Below are 16,359 nucleotides of genomic sequence, written 5' to 3'. Positions count from 1 at the left end.
TTCTTCTTTACCTCAGCTGCTATTGCTGAGCATGACATCATATAGTATGAGACATCCCTCTGGTCAGTCTGGGCCAGCTGTCCTGGCTGTGTTCCCTCTCAGCTTCTTGTGCACCCCCAGCCTCCACTCTGACAAGGCAATGTGAGAAGCTGAGATGTCATAGGTTGTATGTGAATGCTGCTCATCAACAACTAAAAAATATCAGTGTGTTATCAGCACTATTTTCATCATAAATCCAAAACACATCTTTCTGTGAACCTCTACGAAGAAAATTAACTCTTATCACAGGCAAAGTCATGTTGTTCTGTCAACTTATGTCATTTCTTTCCTTGACATTCAGTATGACTCCCCAAATATTTTATTAGAATCTACCTCTATATGTACATGAATACATGTACATGTACATGAATATGTACACGAATACATGTACATGAATATAGTTACACATTTTTACAGATATTTAACTATATTTGGTATTCACAAAATATATATGCACAAAGCATATGTGTATATATACATAGAATCATAGAATACTGTGTGTTGGAAAGAACTTTAAAGATCATCTAGTTCCAGCCCCCCTGTCATGAGCATGGACACCTTCCACAAGACCAGGTTGCTCAAAACCCCATCCAGCCTGGCCTTGAACACTTCCAGGGATGGGACATCCACAGCTTATCTGGGCAACCTGTTCCAGTGCCTCTCCACCCTCATAGTGAGGAATTTCTTCCTAATATCTAATCTAAATCTACCCTTTTAAGCTTAAAGTCATTACTCCTTTACATAGTTGTAAACATGATGAGAAATATGACAGCTTACTGTAAACACTAATGCATTAATCCTGTTATCATGCATAGGCATGAATGAAGAGTATTCCTCTCTTCTGTTGAGAGGGTAACATGGATATTTAAATAAACACAAGAAAACACAAAAGGATAACTTTTTTTTTTTTTTTTTTTTTTTTTAACATTTGTAACATCAAGGTCTACAGTGACCTGAAGTGTGTGTATTTCTTCAGTTTTAAATGGAAATATATGATTGCGTATATGCATATAATCACAATCGATGACATATTTAAAAGAATGTTTGTGTATCACCTGGACTTGAGCTGGGAAGGTAACACTTTACAAAAAGCTACAATATTTTAATCTATTTTGATATTTCTGGTAAGCCTCCAGGCCTTATTTTGAAGCAGGTATATAAATAAGAACATAAATATGAGATAATTGAAAACTGAATTCTTAAAAGAGCTAATTCATGGGAAGATGAAGTTCTCTGTCAGTTTTTATTTCACATCAATTCCTTTTCCTGTTTTGTAATTATGCTGCATCACGTAGTTACATTAATTATTCCAATTACCCTTAAATTACAATCAAATATTATTGCTGGCACTTAGTACATTTTATGATGTATCTAATCACCATTGTGTCAAACATAAATTGTGCTGAATAATATCATGGAGTGATTAAAATATTGAATATTTGTAGAATATGGCTTTTAAAATTTGATTTCCTGGTCATCATTTTTTTATTATTTTTTCCTCACTCTGGGAAAGCAGTTAAGTGCAGGTTATAAAGCAGAAGCATAACAAATCTAGATATTAAAAACATAGTATTTTGACTTGCAGAAAGAATAGTTCTTGTAAAATGAAACTTTTTTTTTCTAATTGTTGTTCAAAATCATCAGACAGGAACTTGTGGCTCCTACAATTATTAGCAATAAATATTTGATTTACATGAGATTTTCATAGTATGTTTAGACACTGCATATTTACATTCCTCTTCAAAAAGAACTGGGGAGAATCATGGGCAAAAGATATAGTTCCAGTCTTGATTAAGTTTCATTACAATTTTCTTCTCCATACAATCCCTTCACAAAAGTCTTATGCTGTAAATATAGGGCATTAGATTTATTGTAAATAGTAATTTAGTTATCAGACTCCTTTAGTCTGAAAAATAAGTAAAAATATCCTCTTTTTTTTTTTTTTTTTTTTTTTTTTTTTTTCCCTCCCCCTAATTAACATGGTCTTTTGGTATGCAGACAGTGTTAAATGGTGTGAGTCTACTGAAATCAACATTTCATGGGTTTATATCAATTGAGAATTACTGACTCTGCTTTACCTGATAATAACACAGGCTTTCCTAATTTACTTTTCTTTATATCCTGCAATTTTATCCTCTTTTGGTCTTGTTTGCTTTTCTTCTTTCTTTTACTTTTCATCTCAAATATTTTGCTTGCTTGTCTTTTCAATTTATTTCAAATAGTCAAAAGAACAGACTTCACAACATTTTCTCTTTTAAACAGATGTTTTATAAACTGATTTCCTGGTAGTAAACCCAGTATTTTGTAAGTATAGTTTGACTGAATGTAAATTCTCCAGCTGTGTTTATTAGTTGGTAGTAGTTTGTTACATTCTCAGTTTGCCAGCTAGTATATCTGCTTACTTTTGATATAAAGGTAAAATAATTGTTTGTAAAGTGTACAAATATATTTGCTATAGGTTTTCACTACCAGTTGGGTTTTCACTAACATTTAGAAAAAAAAGTCTTTCCACATATGTAACGTCTTCATAAAATATCTTCAACCAACCAATAAAATGATACTTAGAGAATAAAAGATTGTGTATATTTTGTAAAAACGTAAATCAGGAGAATAAAATAAAAGTAAAAATGAAGGTTATAACTATGACTTACTGCTTACTGTCAGATTAGACATATAATCAGATTAAAACAAAAAATCAAAAAAAAAAAATCAATTTTCTTCCCAGACTCTCTGTGTATTTACTTCATAGCTAATGTTAAAGTCTTCTAGGTACAGTTCAATTTCACGTTCCTGAAATAAAATAAAATAAAAAAACAAAATACCTTATGAAGACTCTCCACTTGTCTGACTTCGTGATCTCTCGCTCTTTTTTTTTTTTTTTTTTTTTTTTTTTTTTTTTTTTGTGGGATCACTGTTATATTTTGCTTTCCAGTTCTCTCTGTGTAGGTTCTTTGTGTTTTTTACATTCCCAGGTAGTTTCAGTCCAAACTAGCTGCAGCCACTCTCATTACTGGCTTCCAAAGTGATTCCTCAGACCCAGTGATGAGGACAACTTCATCAGCATACCTGACATTACAACGTTTGCTTCCTCTGATTTTAATTCCTCCATTGTAGCCATCAAGATAAATGTGCATTACCATTTCAGTATAAATTCTGAACAGATGCAGTGGCATAATGCATCCCTGATGAACTCCTTCCCAGATGTTAAAGCTCTCTGCTGTTCCTTTTGTTGCAGCTGCTGCTTCCTGATGATATTAAAGTTAGGTTAGCAAATGACCATATTTTAAAAATTGACTACAGATTTGACTAGAAATTAAGTGGAAAGGTATGCAAGATTCTTCATATAATGAACTATTTTATGTTGTTGTTGCATCCCTTTTCCTCTTCATATTACCTTAGTGATTGAATCTAGCATCTGACTTTTATTATTTTTATACCTCTCCATCTTGTTAGTAACCAAATTTTCAGTTACCTCTGTAAAAATTTTAGTGACACGAAATCTGACAGATCTATTTATTTATTTATTTATTTATTTTGTTTATTTATTTATTTTGGTGGTGGTGGTTGAGTTGGTGGTGGTCAAAGACTATGAACAACAGAGAAAAGGCAAAGGATATATTATGTGAGGATATGGTTGTATCAGCTAAGTCGGTTACCTGTGCATACTGACTTTGTCCCTAATCCAGCACTCCTACACTATTAGAATTATAGAATAATAGAATAACTTCAGATGGGAGGGACCTTAAAGACCATCTAGTTCCAACCCCCATACCATGGGCAGGGATGCTACCTACTGAGGTATTCCTTCTAAACCCAGATTTCACCACCAGGATACCCTAGACTTTGGAAACAAGGCACCTTAGTGAGCCATCAGAGAGAACATCAGTATAACCATTTTCAATATATTTACTTGTTACAGGTTTTTCTTTCTTTAAATCCACCACTGAAGTCAGAAAAAAATACGTTTATTGGAATAAGTATATTTCAGTGTAGCTGGTCCATTTTAGAAGGACATTTAATGTGGAAGTCCATTATCAAAAGTTTCTGCTGTGCCTGAGTTTTGGCCCCAGTCTCTGCTTCCACATGCAATAAGTTTATTTTTAAAAGCTGATTCAAAATGTCTCCAGAAGATATATCCAATCTCATTTGAAAAATCTCAAGTTCCTTGAATTCACCATAAAAATTGGGATGATTTATAATATGTAATGGATCATACGAGTTATATATTGCATTTAAATTTGAAACTTCACTAAAGAAAATGTTTCAAACTTCTTTTGCAGTAACGTAATTATTTTATTTTATTTTTATTTATTTATTTATTTATTTTTCTGTTATCAGCAAAGTCTTCCAAAGCATCAAAGTATTAAATGGCTTCTTTTCTTGTGTAGGTACTTTGATAGTGAATATTGAAGAGGTTTTTCTTTATAAACTCACTGTACTGGGCCAGGCTGGGATGTTAACTTTCCCTGCAGCAGCCCATACACAAAAAAAACACACTTACATGGTTCAAAATTTTTAATATACATTTTTTTTTCCTATCCCATGGATTTTTTCTATGATTTTTTCCAAGCCCTTTACATTATACACTCAGAGACTAGAACTCTGAACAGAACAAAGTGTGCAGATTGCAGTCTTAACATTTTAATACTGAGTCAAAATACTTTCTCTCTCTTTTTTTTTTTTTTTTTTTTTTTTTCAGAATCACTTTTTATATATTCAAAATTGTGTTGTTATTTTTTGCCAGATAATAATGGAGAACAATAAATGACATTTGCCTGTGTTTCAACACCTGCAGGATTGAGTCTACTTAAATTTTCTTCAAAACCCTACACTGGTAATCCTTATTTAAAAAAAAAAAAAAAAGAAATTGTTCAAAACATTTAGGCCAAAAATTCTCTGGTAAGCACTGCTAGACAATATCTGGCTGCTAAGCATTGGCAGATTTCTACTTATAGTGTGTTGGCTCTGAATTAACCTTGTATGTTCTCTGCTACTTTCTTATAATACAAGTTTTTAAAAATTGATACAAGCTAATACAAGTTTTTATTTTCCTGTGCTATAATGAAAAATACCATGAAGAGCTGTAAATATGCTATAACAATGTAAGTACTTGTATTGTCATGATTTATAATCAAGTCAGGGTTATAAATTTAACAAATTTGATAAGACCTTTGTTCCTGAAAATTATGATTATCACCTTTACCTGTCTTTTTATTATTATTATTATTATTATTATTATTATTATTATTATTATTATTATTATATTTTTTAATTTTTATTTTTATTTTTTGTGATAAAGTCAGTTTCCCATTATTTTGCTTATAGCCACTACAAGGTTGAAGTGTTTACAGCTCCCTAAATGGAGATCTTTTAGATACTGAAAGAAAATTTTAAATATTCCAATCTTTTTGGGGGGTTGTGGTGGTGTGAGAACATGTTATTTATATAATCTGGATTGTTTATTTTGATAAACTGTATATCTGGGAATTGAGAATGATTAGTAATTTTTACAGTCTGTGTGACTAAACTAGCTACCTTTTTAGCTGCTTTCTGTGTGGAAATTACCATGCCAACTTGCATTTCACCAAATCCACCAGCATTTTACCACATCCACATGTCATGAAAATAAATATTTAAACAGTTGTGGTTTTTATTGCTTTTGCATTTGGGTGCAATCATTTATTCAAATGATCAGAACCATGTATTAGCAGGAATATTTATTACCTTAGAATTTCTTTCTCCGTCTTTCTGGTTATGTAGCTTTTCAAAAATGCTTCAGCAAACAAGTCTCTGAAAATAATTATCTTCTATTAGATGAACACAGACAGAAGTCCTTCTGCTAGGAGAGATATTTTCTTTCTCCATAATACTTGGAAATCTCATTTCAGTCACACAGCCTTTTTTTTTTTTTTTTCTTTTTTAAATAAATAAATAAATAAATAAATAAATAAATAAAAATCAACTACTTTGGCTGGATGTACCTTAAATGACTCTAATAGCAGAAAGGAATGAAGTAGCAGCAGAAAACAGGGATTTGCTGAGACTTAACATTTATTTGTTCTTTTATATAGACTATGGTTAATTGACAATTTATACCCAATTTACAGATTATTTCAGAATAAGTCTTCTGAAGTTTCTGGAGGTGATGTTCTGATTATTACTGGATTAAGTCTATCATTTTTTATAAAATTGTAGAATAATTAAGTTTGGGAAAGACCTCTAAGGTCATCACATAAAACTGTTAACCTAACACTGCCACGTGTACCACTAAACATATCCATAAGCAGCACATCTACATATCTTTTTAATACCTCTAGAGATGGTGACAAAAATGTTTCCCTGGCCAGTGATAAACAGTGATATTTTGACATCATGTATGTTGAAAATATATATATATATATATATATTTACTTGTGGCTTAACAAATTAGAAGAGAAATAATATTCTTCATTACTGTTGATACTGTTAGTAACTTTTGAATGAAGTGAAAATAACAGGAAAACCTCAGTTTCTGGAAAAGAGACATGGAGAAAATGAAAAAAAAAAAAAAAGTTTCTTTTTTTTGCAATGGCATAAAAATAGTTAAAATATTTAGACAATGATGTTTGTCCACTATACATTACAGAAGACAATTTATGACTAGTTCTATTTAGCATACATTATGGGACTATATATATATATATATATATATATAGTATATGTGTAATTTTACAATTGTTGTAGATTTAGATTAGATATTAGGATTAAATTCATTAAAGTGTTGGTAAGGCAGTGGGACATGTTGCCTGGAGAAGTTATGGACGTCCCATCCCTGGAAGTGTTCAAGGCCATATTGGATGGGGCCCCAGGGAGCCTGATACAGTGGATGGCATCCCTACCCATGGCAGGGAGGAGATTGGAACTAGGTGATGGTTAAAGTCCTTACCAAATCAAGCCGTTGCATGATTTCACACTCCTAAAATTCAAATTTTGTGAGTGAGAGAGTCAATGTTTAACAGCATGTACATATATATATATTTACGTTTTTATCTCATGCATATAACCTTAAGTATATGTATATATTTACACATACATACATACACATATGTATGTGTAAATACATTGAAAATATTTATTATTATTATTATTATTATTATTATTATTATTATTCCTTCTGATTCTTGCTTAGCTTAGTAAAGCAGGTCACATTTAAATATATTCCAGTAGTTAGTTTTGAAAAATAAGCTTCAGAGATGCTCTATATATTGATATTTCAGTCTTTTTTTTTTTTTTTTTTTTTTTTTCTTAAATCTCAAAGTATCTGTTTACACGGTAGTGCACCCATTTCGTCTGGAATCTGCAATATTTCAATTGCAAACTGCTTTGTAGTTTAAGTACCGTGGATCTTATGAAGAGTACAGAACTAGTACTGGACACTGGTTACCTCTCTTAGGAAGTATGTTTCTTTTCTCCTCATATGTTCTATCAAAACAAAACAAAACAAAACAAAACAAACAAACAAAAAAATACACCCAACCAACAAGCAAAGAAACCAAACCAAACCAAACCAGCTCATGACTATTAAAAAGACCATTGACACATGTCTGGGTCTTGCTGAAGCTCTCAGTGTCTATAGCAGGAGTGGAACAATGGGAGGACCAAAGAGTTGTTCTAAGTCAGTGTTAGACCACTGCATGGTGACTGTAATTCATGAAGCCCTGTGGGCTTCATGGGGGCTGGAACTACACTGTTGAGGACACGTTTCCATTTTAGGCAATTGCCTATCCAAACTAAATAAGCAAAATATGAAATTAAAATCAAATCTGTTAATAACAAGTAATTAAATTCTAGCTTGACTGCGGTGTATGAACCATTCCTTAAAGGCTTTGTCACCTAATAGTTTTTAAAGGAAATGTTGGGTTAGCTTTGTTCTCCCAAACTAAAGAGATGCTATTAATCTCAAAACAAACTCATGTATTGAAATTCCAGTTGAATGGCTATTAAGAGTTATCAAATCATTCCCAGTCTGAAGCTAATGTTGAGACTACATCGGCAACGCTCTTGAGGGCTGTCTTCTAAGTGATTGGTGGCAAGGGTAGATAACAATTTTATTTTATTTTTTTTCCTTCTGTAGAGTATTGCAGGAAACATTCCAGTATGATTCATACTAGTGACTTCAAGATAAAAAAGCTGATAATTGTGACCAGAAGCCAACTTGATTCACACAGCTGTGTAAATATGAACTAATTAGTGCACAGTGCAAAGCTTGAGAGTTGTGAGACTTTAAACTATCTGCTCCCTTGGGTGGTGATAAGTTGTATACTAACTCTGTACTCTGAAGTCTGAGAGTATTGCTCCAGAAGTACAGCATTTCTCCTGTAAATGGCAGGGGAGTTTTTATCTTGGATCAGATTAGTGACCTGTCAAGGTCAGTAATCTCTGTAAAACACTAAATAATTCTGCAAGAGGGTAAGCATCCACTCTTTAAGAGAAAATCATAAATAAGTGATTATGAATGCATTTACACCATATGAAACTATTTCCACTTATTTGAAAATAGCTTATATCTGGAAGTTTAATGTTTGTATCCCTCAATGTTTTATCTCTTAATTCCAGTGTATTTTTAATTTTTAGCATGGAATTCAGAATATTGAAACCCTGGGTCTGGTTCTGAGATAAAGGGTGTAATATTTCCATAGTTTCACTGCTACTGTTATCTTGCTTCACAAATAAGTAGATGTTTTACAACAAATGGAATTCATATATTTTAAAAACTTTTAAACCACAAAAGAAATCAATTAGTTCCCTTTTTATTATTATTATTATTATTATTTTAGATGGGTTTCTTGCAATGATGGAAGTTAAGATTTAATCAAAAAGAAAATATGTAAATTAAAAAAAAAAAAGTTGGATAGTAAACAACATATATTTGGTTGAGGAAAATCATGTTTTATATGCAAACATATTATGTTTCATAATCCATGCGTGGGTATATGTGCACTCACACACACATATGATAATTCACATTTTAGAAAGCATTTTGGAAAAAGGACCTAAAAACACTGTGTCTCATGTCAAACGAGGTTACTTGTGAAAGCTATTTGGAAATGAATGTGAATGTGGAATTTCAAATCACTTGAGCACCTCTCAGAGGATGCATGTAATAAGAATTTGTCTACCCATGTGCTATGAAAGGACAGAACTTGACTGAAAAATGTTAATTTTCTTAATAGGCTTTAGATCAGCTTCTTTATCTTCAGAATAAAATCTTCAAATTCCAAAAAATGTAAGCATATGATGGAATTGTATATTTTTTGTTTTCTCTCTAACTTTTAAAAAGTTTCATCTGCAGGAAAACTATGAATAATAATAATAATAATAATAAAACCACTAATTTCTTAATAGAAAAACAACTTCTGTTTTTGTTTGCACCAGCAACACTCTTCCAAAACAGGTGATGTTGCAACAAATAAAGTGTGAAGTGTTGCAAAATAATACATATTTCATATCACAATGGTAACTGCTATTTTTTATTATGGCCTTTGCCATAAGATCAGTGACTTTCGTGTCCTAAATTGAGTTTCTAATGCCATGAGAAAGGTACTAACATGATAAAAGTCATATAGTATTAGTGACTTTCTATCATGTTGGTGAAGTGAATTTTTATTTTATTAACAGAAACAAAATTCCAAATTACTATAGCAACTGACCAAAATGACAAAAAAGCTCTTATAAAATCAATTGAGAACTCTATATGGATAGTCAGTTCAATGTCACTCCACTCTATGTACATCTAGCTATAGTGTTTTGTTGTTGTTTTTCTCAGAAGCCCACGTTCTTGTCTAGTTTTGCAGAAGGAGGATTATCAGTGCCCTCTGGAATAAAATCTGTATATGAATTTATTTTTTTTTTTGTCCAGTCAGTAAAATATATATCTTAAGGATTTCTTCATAGTGAGCTAATTCTTCATAATGAGCTCATAAGTTCATTACCAAAAGACTCTGCCAGTACAAAACAAAACAAAACAAACAAAAAAAAAATCAAGTAGAATGAATGAATTAGCTATAAAATATTATCTGCTCTGTTTCTAAATATTTGCAGTTTCAGCTCTTGCATGGATGGAAAGATTCTGTTTGTTGCAAGCAAAACTACCTAACATTACATGAGGTTTTGTTTAGGTGATGAGCAACATATTGGCCGTTTATGTGAGAAATAAGGTAAAAGTTCACTTTATAATAACACTGAAGGAAATACCCAAAGCACAAAATGTCATATGTTCTTTGTAGCATAATTAATCAGCAACTCTTTGTCTGTAATTGATGTCTAACGTTGCCAGTGACACAGGAATCACAATGCAGCTTTCCAACAGAGGAAAATTTTACTCAAGTTTTTTCTTGCTCCAGCAGCTTATTATAGTGTGCAGTAAAAGTTCTGTATCACTCTCATTCTGATCTTCTCCACGCTGAATTTTATTTTGAAATGGAGAATGAGTGTTGAGATGGGTATGTTCAGTGCTGGCTCACATATCACACAGCATTCTATTTTTATTACAAAATCTTGTTTTCATTTACCTAGTCTAAGCTAATATTGAGTGAGTATAAGTGTATGCATGAAGCTTTGTATGTGCAGACATATGGGTAATACATGCTGCACTAATATACATTCCTCCAAACTTTGGCTTCTTACTATTCTTCCTGTTTTGGCTGAGAATCTATTTCTATCAGCTACCAGCTGGAACCCTTCTGTTGCTTAGAAAGTTCCAGATTCCTGCCCCTACTCCCTCCAAACAGCTTGGAAGTGTAAGGAAAGAACACCTCCTGGGTTGTCAGAAATGAGATTCCAGTTAGAATAAAATAATTGTACAAAGTTTGAGAGTAAGGTGTAAAATGGTCTGTGTTTTATAATAAATTCTGTTATCAAAGCACTACTCTAAAAAAACCTGAAGTTTCCTGTATTGAAAAAGAAACACTCTCTAGCTCATTGGAAAATAATAATAATAATAATAATAAAATATGAATGGTATTTTATAAATGGAAAGAAAAAAAGAAAAAGAAAAAAAAAAACTGCTACAATAGCAAGGTCAGACATCCTTATTCTCTGATTTCTAAATGGCTTTCAACTGGTAACCCCCAAGGTCTTCCACTGGGATGCTTGAGTTTTTGCAAAGGCAAAAACCTCCGGGGCAGACGTGTTCTGCAGCGGAGCAGGGGACCGAGGCGCGCAGGGCTTTTTGTCCGGCATCGAGGCCACTCGGGGGAGCCGCCGGGACCCGGCAGTCCTCGCGAGGGAGGCTGACGAGGCGCGGGCGGAGCCAGCAGCGCCCCCTCCCAGGCTGTTTAAAAGTTGCCCCTAGGGAGCGCGAGCGACAAGGAGCGTGGCGAACAGGACGGGCAAACAGGGCGTGGCGCGTCAAAGGGCGTGGCGAGGCAGTTTGCGCGGGCAGGGCGAGCGGGGGGCCCATCGTCGCTCTGTTGCAGCTGCCTCTCCCTTCGGTGCTTGTAACCTGCTTGCATAGAACCTGACCATGGTATCAACCAGGCAGAAAACCGTGGCCTCCGCATCTCGTGCGGCATCTCCAGCCACGGTCACCAGTGTGGCTACTCAGACGGAGGGCTCGGGGAAACACGCAGCCGTCCAGGTCCTGGGCTGCAGAGTGTGCCCCAGCCTTCTGTCGGTCTCCGACAGCAGTGGAGGGTATGCCTGTGGGAGGTGTGCCCAGGTTGAAGAACTGCTCAGCCAGGTAGCGGAGCTCCGGGAGGAGGTGAACAGGCTCAGGATCATCAGGGAATCAGAGGTGGAAATTGACTGGTGGAGGTGCACTCTACCCTCTCTGAGGCAGGCTCATGAGCCTGCCACAGCACAGGCGTCTCCTGTTATGCAGAAGACGGAGGTTCCCTCCTCCTGCCAGGCAGCAGGAGGAGACCTAGATCAAGGGGGGGAATGGAGGCAGGTGCCTATTCGGGGTGGTAGGCGAGCCCTCTCTCTGCCCACCTCACCTTCTCATCTACCCTTAAATAATCGATATGAAGGACTAGAACAAGACAATCTGAATGACATAGTAGATAAAAACCCGTCCCAGTTGGAGGGGGCGCCTAAGACAAGGCGACCTACACATCGCATTGCCACATCATCCTTCAAAAAAGAAAGAAGGGCTATTGTTATGGGAGGCTCCCTTCTGAAAGGGACAGAGGGACCGATATGCCGACCGGACCCAACCCGCAGAGAAGTCTGTTGCCTCCCTGGGGCTCGGGTGAGAGACTTTGCCACGAAAGTCAAGTGCCTGGTACGGCCCACTGACTACTACCCGCTACTGGTCTTTCAGGCTGGTAGCGATGAAGTAGCAACGAGAAGTCCGAAGGCGATCAAAAGAGACTTTAGGGATTTGGGGCGACTACTTAGAGGATCAGGGGTGCAGGTTGTGTTTGCCTCTGTCCTTCCGATAGGGGGGATTGAAGCTGAAAGGCGTGCTGTTCACCTAAACTCGTGGCTTCGAGACTGGTGTGACTGGCAGAATTTTGGGTTCTTTGATCACGGGAAGGTCTATGCTACACCGGGCCTGATGGCACCGGATGGGATGCGCCTCTCTCGGAGAGGGGTAAGGATCTTTGGTCAGGAGTTGGCAGGGCTGATAGACAGGGCTTTAAACTAGAGTCGAAGGGGGAAGGGGCTAAAACCAGGCACGCCGGTGAAGACCTAAGGGATGGTACGCTAGAATCAGAGGGGCTGTGTGCCAGTGAGGTCCTTCGGTCAGATCCACAAGGTGCTGAGTGTAAGGAGATGCACCTGAAGTGCTTCTACACGAATGCACGCAGCAAGAGGAATAAAATGGATGAGCTAGAAGTCCTGGCCCAGTCCCGCAACTACGACATCATTGGTATAAGCGAAACCTGGTGGGATGAGTCCTGTGACTGGGGTGTTGCGATAGATGGTTACAGGCTCTTCAGGAGGGACAGGCAGGGTAGGCGAGGTGGTGGGGTGGCGATGTATGTGAAGCAGGGGCTGGACTGTGTGGAACTTCAGGTCGGCAATGGCAAAGTTGAGAGCCTCTGGGTAAGGATCAAGGGATGAACGAATAAAGGGGATGTCGTTGTGGGAATCTATTACAGACCGCCTGGCCAGGACGATAGTGCCGATAAATTATTCTTTACAGAACTAAGAGAGGCTTCGAGATTAACTCCCCTTGTCCTTATGGGGGACTTCAACTTGCCAGACGTTAACTGGGAGTGCCACACGGCTGACACGAGCAAGTCCAGGAGGTTCATGAAGCACCTAGATGATAACTTCTTGGTGCAGGTGCTAACGGAGCCAACTAGGAAAGGTGCCCTCCTAGACCTGTTGCTAGAAAACAGAGAGGGTCTGGTGGGAGATGTGGTGATTGGTGGCCGCCTTGGTCATAGCGACCATGAAGTGGTTGAGTTCAAAATTTACGGTGACAGAAGGAAAAGTGCCACCAAAACCTCATCCCTAGATATGGGGAAAGCGGACTTCAGGCTGCTCAGGGAACTAGTCAGCAAGGTCCCCTGGGAAACTGCTCTTGAAGGCCTCGATGTCCACCAGAGCTGGTCATTCTTTAAGCGATGCCTCCTAGAAGCACAAGATCAGGCAATTCCTAAATATCGCAAGTCAGGCAGGCGGGGCAGGAGGCCGGCGTGGCTGACCAGGAACATTCTAATGGAGATTAGGCGGAAACAGAGAGTGTTTCGCTACTGGAAGGAGGGCCAGGTGTCATGGAAAGAATACAGGGATGCTGTTTGTGTTTATAGGGAGAAAGTTCGTGTGGCCAAAGCACACCTAGAGTTGAAGCTGGCTGTGTCTGTGAGAGAAAACAAAAAGTTTTTTTTTAGATATGTGAATGGAAAAAGGAGAACTAAAGAATACATAGGGCCGCTCCTTGATAGGGAAGGTCTCCTCACAGACAATGACATAGGCAAAGCAGAGACGCTTAACGCCTTCTTTGCCTCTGTCTTCATTGCCGATGATGGGCTTCGGGACCCAGGGTTCCCCGAGCTGGAGGACCGGGAAGGTGGGGATGACAAACTCCCAACCGACCCTGAACGTGTGCGGGATTTGCTACTCCACCTGGATCCCTACAAGTCCATGGGTCCAGATGGGATTCATCCCCGGGTGCTGAAAGAGCTGGCGGATGTCATCGCGGAACCTCTCTCAATTATTTTTCAACGATCCTGGGAATTTGGAGAGGTCCCGGTAGACTGGAAGCTGGCAAATGTTGTGCCAATTTTCAAGAAGGGTCAGAAAGAAGACCCTTGCAATTACAGGCTTGTCAGTCTCACGTCAGTGCCTGGTAAAATCATGGAGAAGATGGTTCTCGAACTTATTGAGGCGCACCTGGGGGACAAAGCAGTCATTGGTCCCAGCCAGCATGGGTTTGTGAAGGGTAGGTCCTGCCTAACTAACCTGATTTCCTTTTATGATAAGATCACCCGTATGGTGGACCAAGGGAAACCAGCTGATGTGATTTTTTTGGACTTCAGCAAGGCTTTTGACACGGTCTCCCATAGGATCCTACTGGACAAAATGTCCACCATACAGCTAAATAAAAACATCATACAATGGGTGAGCAATTGGCTAACGGGCAGGGCCCAAAGGGTTATGGTAAATGGGGCTGCGTCAGGCTGGCGGGCAGTCACCAGTGGGGTCCCTCAAGGCTCCGTTTCAGGGCCGGTACTTTTCAATATTTTTATAAACGATCTGGATGTAGGAATAGAAGGTATTTTGAGCAAGTTTGCTGATGACACCAAACTTGGAGGAGTCGTGGACTCGAATGAGGGTGGAAAGGCCTTGCAGAGGGATCTGGATAGGTTGGAGAGCTGGGCGATCACCAACCGTATGAAGTTCAATAAGAGCAAGTGCCGGGTCCTGCACCTGGGATGGGGAAACCCTGGCTGCACGTACAGACTGAGCGATGAGACGCTGGAGAGCAGCCTAGAAGAGAGGGATCTGGGGGTCGTGGTAGACAGCAAGTTGAATATGAGCCAGCAGTGTGCCCTGGCAGCCAGGAGGGCCAACCGTGTCCTGGGGTGCATCAAGCACGGCATCGCTAGTAGGTCAAGGGAGGTGATTGTCCTGCTCTACTCTGCGCCTGTGCGGCCTCACCTCGAGTACTGTGTGCAGTTCTGGGCACCACAGTATAAAAAGGACATGAAACTGTTGGAGAGTGTCCAGAGGAGGGCTACGAAGATGGTGATAGGCCTGGAGGGGAAGACGTACGAAGAACGGCTGAGGTCACTGGGCCTGTTCAGCCTGGAGAAGAGGAGGCTGAGAGGAGACCTCATCACAGTCTACAACTTCCTCGTAAGGGGGTGTCGAGAGACAGGAGACCTTTTCTCCATTAACACCAGTGACAGGACCCGTGGGAACGGGGTTAAGCTGAGGCAGGGGAAATTTAGGCTTGACATCAGGAGGGGGTTCTTCACAGAGAGGGTGGTTGCACACTGGAACAGGCTCCCCAGGGAAGTTGTCACTGCACCGAGCCTGTCTGAATTTAAGAAGAGATTGGACTGTGCACTTAGTCACATGGTCTGAACTTTTGGGTAGACCTGTGCGGTGTCAAGAGTTGGACTTGATGATCCTTAAGGGTCCCTTCCAACTCAGGATATTCTATGATTCTATGATTCTAAGAGTTTGCATGTGCAACTTGCAGAAGACTTTTGATTGTCAGTTCCTCATTCTTTTAATGCTGAAGTTTTCTGACAACTGACCTTTATCCAGATTTTTAAACTGTCTCTCTTGTGCATGTTCACATATGCATATTCCTCACTCTTCCCATTGCCAGAACCCCTTTATTAATGTGCTCTTTTGTACGTCCCTTCTTGAACTCTCTCTCCTTGAGACATTTTGTCAGAATCTTACAGCTCCTAGGTTGCTTTGCATTCTCCGTTAGTGCTGTCACGCTCTCTCTCTTTAACCAGTGGTATGGTGGATGTTGAATTTCTGGGGAACAGGGCTGTGACTAGTTTTGTTATGTTCCTTTGTACTCATAACATACACATTTCTCATAGTTCTATGTTAAATTAGAAATGTGTGGTAGTAATGCATATATGTAAAATTCTACAGTATGTGTTTTCAGACAGCATGAATAAAGTCTCATCTCATACACAGCAGTCATTATATGGTAAGGCACATTTACTGTGATGAAATGCTAGTATGACAGTACAATTATCTGATGTTATAAATTTTTATCTTGAGTGTGAAATTGCTGACCTCCACAGAAATACATAGGTAGTAGATTTATCTTTCCCTAAATGAGGAAAAGTTTATATATTCTGTCACCACATGTATCCATGTCTTTCTATGAATAAATCTCTCTTGGAAGTAATGTCA

This window comes from Oxyura jamaicensis, chromosome Z, assembly GCF_011077185.1.
Source record: "Oxyura jamaicensis isolate SHBP4307 breed ruddy duck chromosome Z, BPBGC_Ojam_1.0, whole genome shotgun sequence".
Taxonomy (NCBI): domain Eukaryota; kingdom Metazoa; phylum Chordata; class Aves; order Anseriformes; family Anatidae; genus Oxyura; species Oxyura jamaicensis.
The sequence above is the reverse complement of the archived record's forward strand: the minus strand, read 5'-3'. Positions refer to the sequence as shown.